A 3,074-nucleotide genomic window follows, 5' to 3' on the forward strand; every position below is an offset into this window, starting at 1 on the left:
AGATTTATCTTTTCATATACTAAAATATTTGCTATCCTAAACACATTTGTACTGGCTCTGGTGCAATATAAACCTTTGGTAGCTCTCAGTTTTCCTAAACATTTTTTTAAAGTTTTTTTCCTGTGGTTGTTTTAGCTCAGAATTCTTTTTGTGTGTGTTAAAGTTCTTGACTTAGAATTTTTTTAAAAAGTTTAAGAATTATAAAAACTTTCAGATCCATGTTGTCTTAGAGATTTATTGGTTAAAAATTTGTTGAGAGCCACAGCCGAAGGGGCCCCAGCAAACTTCCAGCTGCCAGCAAACTTCCAGACTGCTGGCTGATGATTGGCTCACAGTGGCCCCAGCAACATCTAGCTGATTGGCTCCTCTGCGGTGATGCTCATTGGAGATGCTCATTGAGCTGTTTCCCGGCCCTTTCAGACTACCAGCTGATGATTGGCTCACAGCGGCCCCAGCAACATCTAGCAACATCTAGCTGATTGGCTCCTCTGTGGTGATGCTCATTGGGCTGTTTCCCTGCCCTTTCAGACCACGGAGCTGCTCATTGGGGGACTTTTTTGGCTCCGCTCATGCGACCCAGCCAATCAGCCTCAAGAGCAGGAGGATTGTGGGAGGAAGAGGCTGGGTTGGTGTGTGTGGCTTGTGGGAAGCCGGTGGTGGCAGTTGGGCTCTGAGGGTTTTTTCCTGAGGAGCTGTTTTGTTTGGCGTGTGTAGTTCTAAAAATAAAGTTAGTTTCTTTTGACAAGTGGCTCCTGAATTGTGCCCAGCCAGTCTGCGTAACTGACTGCGTAACAGCCAGACTGCGTAACTTTTTAGTACTCAAAGCTACTCTGTTTTTTTAATATATACTTTTTAGGTGTACATTGACAGAACACAATGCCTTTATTTTTATGTGGTGCTGAGGATCGAACCCAGGTCCCACCCACACTAGGCGAGCAAATCCCAGCCCTCAAAGCTACTTTTTATGTGAAGTTGCCTGTGTGCTTCTCTCTTTCTCTCCTTCCCTCACTGAATCTTGATTTCTATGTTATCTATTTGTCAAAGCCATCAGACTTCCATCTGTTTAATAAAAATAGTGTAAATGAAACATTAGTTTTGTTATAATTACTTGGTACCTTAATAATTTTAAAGAATTTTTTATCAATTTCTTTTGGTATTTATGTTTGTAAGAAAAAATTAACATTGACATTCATACAAATACTATTAACATTTTGAAAATGGTAAATCCACATAATGAAAAATTTGTGTTCACTTTTATGTGCAAAATACAATAATTAAACAGTTTAGGGTAGTTTTTCAGGGCTATTCTGTAAATTTTTATCCAGGATATGAGGCCTGAACATATTTTGAAGCAACTGTGTTTAGGGAAGTGAAAATATAATATACTGGAATTATGTGAAGAGGGTAAAGAGATCAAGAAAGTTCAGATATGTCATTATTTAGAGTTAGACTTCATCCTTTCGTTGGTTTAGAATTGTAAAAAAAAAAAAATAAATAAAAAAATTGAAAATTGAACAAGACAGTATGTTAAATTGAAAATTGAACAGGACAGTATGTGATATATATTGGAAGGTAATAAGAAAGATAATTCTTTTTGTTCTTTTTAGACAATTTCTAGGGTGGCTCATGGGCCCCAGGAGGAGAGATCAGAGTAAGGTGGAATTATATCACTTATTAAAAAGAAATAAGAACTCAAGAGAGAAGGAAGGAGTTTAAATTTACCTAATAAAATACCTTCCTTAGCCTTTTTTTGACAACAGATAAGTAATGTGCAGATGTAGTGACAAGATGTAGAGCAAGGCACATCTCCCACACCAGCCACATGAACACCCAATAATCATCACACTTATGAACCAAAAGTATATTTATTCTATTTTTATAAGTTATATTAAAGATTGTTGTCATGATGAAATAAATGATTAAAGTTTAATTATTTTTTATATAGGTCATAAAATCCATGCAATTATATCTTGGTTAGTATAACAGATTGAATCATATCATAATTTTATCATAATCATATCATAACTTCATGATATACAAAGAAATTTGATGTCAGGAAAATAACTAAAACAATGGTCTGAATACTTCTTTTCTGCTATTTTTCCATTTTTTCTGAACCTTTCATTCTGTTATAATTCAGTTATCAATTTCATTTATCAATGGACATGTATGAAGTTCTAACATATTTCAAACTAAATGTACTTGAGAAGTTCACTTGAAGTATGCATTTTAGTGTAAAACAGGAAGTTATATAAACTTATCTATGTCCTTCTCGATTCTGACCATCCTTATTGCTATTCTCCTTTCAGTACTCAGAATCAAACTAAATATCTCTGCTCAGTCTTTGTCAGTGCCAGATTTAGTATTTGTGCCATTTAGTATTTATGCCCTATCAAGTTTCTTAACCTTTTTGATGCCATAGATTCTTTCTATGAATTTTGCTTAAAAATATTTACATCATAAAGTTTTGAGACTTAGATAAAATAAAAAATTATTTAGAATATATAGTGCCTCAAAGAGATGCTAACACTATATGTCAATAATATCTTGGTGTATCTTTAATATTACTTGTTTGCATTTTAAATCCTATCAGAAATATGTTTCAAAATTTATTTTTATAAAATAGAAAAAAATCTAGCACTGACAAAGATTGAGCATAGACAAATTTTAATAAATTTGAAATTTTTAATAAAAATTTCTGTGTTATCATCATAGGTTTTTTCTCTATATGTTTTACCTTATCAAATTAAACAGCTAAAATTGATATTTCTAAATATGAAATTAAAACCAACTGTGGCTCTACAGTGATCTTTAAAGAATATTATAATTATTGATGTTCTTATTAAGATAGTATTTCCAGATATCTATGCTAATTTTCGATTTTGAAAGTCAAGGTAAAGAGCACATGCATTAAATTTGACATTAGGATAGGATAATTTTTCCTCAGTTTGCCCTTGTTTTAAATAAACTATTCCCCTCCCACTGTGGCAAAAGATGTGTAGAATTTATTCATACTTTACTCTTCAAAAAGTTCTTAAGAGTAAAGGAAATGTCATTTAATATTTTATGACATA

At 32.9% G+C, this 3,074-nt stretch overlaps 1 pseudogene; it reads right to left on the bottom strand.

Annotated features, from left to right (window-relative positions):
* Positions 1 to 1,754: 1,754 nt before the first annotated feature.
* Positions 1,755 to 1,863, bottom strand: LOC143642354 (small nucleolar RNA U13; annotated as a pseudogene).
* Positions 1,864 to 3,074: the final 1,211 nt, after the last annotated feature.

This window comes from Callospermophilus lateralis, chromosome 11 (genome assembly GCF_048772815.1).
Source record: "Callospermophilus lateralis isolate mCalLat2 chromosome 11, mCalLat2.hap1, whole genome shotgun sequence".
In the NCBI taxonomy this organism is placed as follows: Eukaryota; Metazoa; Chordata; class Mammalia; order Rodentia; family Sciuridae; genus Callospermophilus; species Callospermophilus lateralis.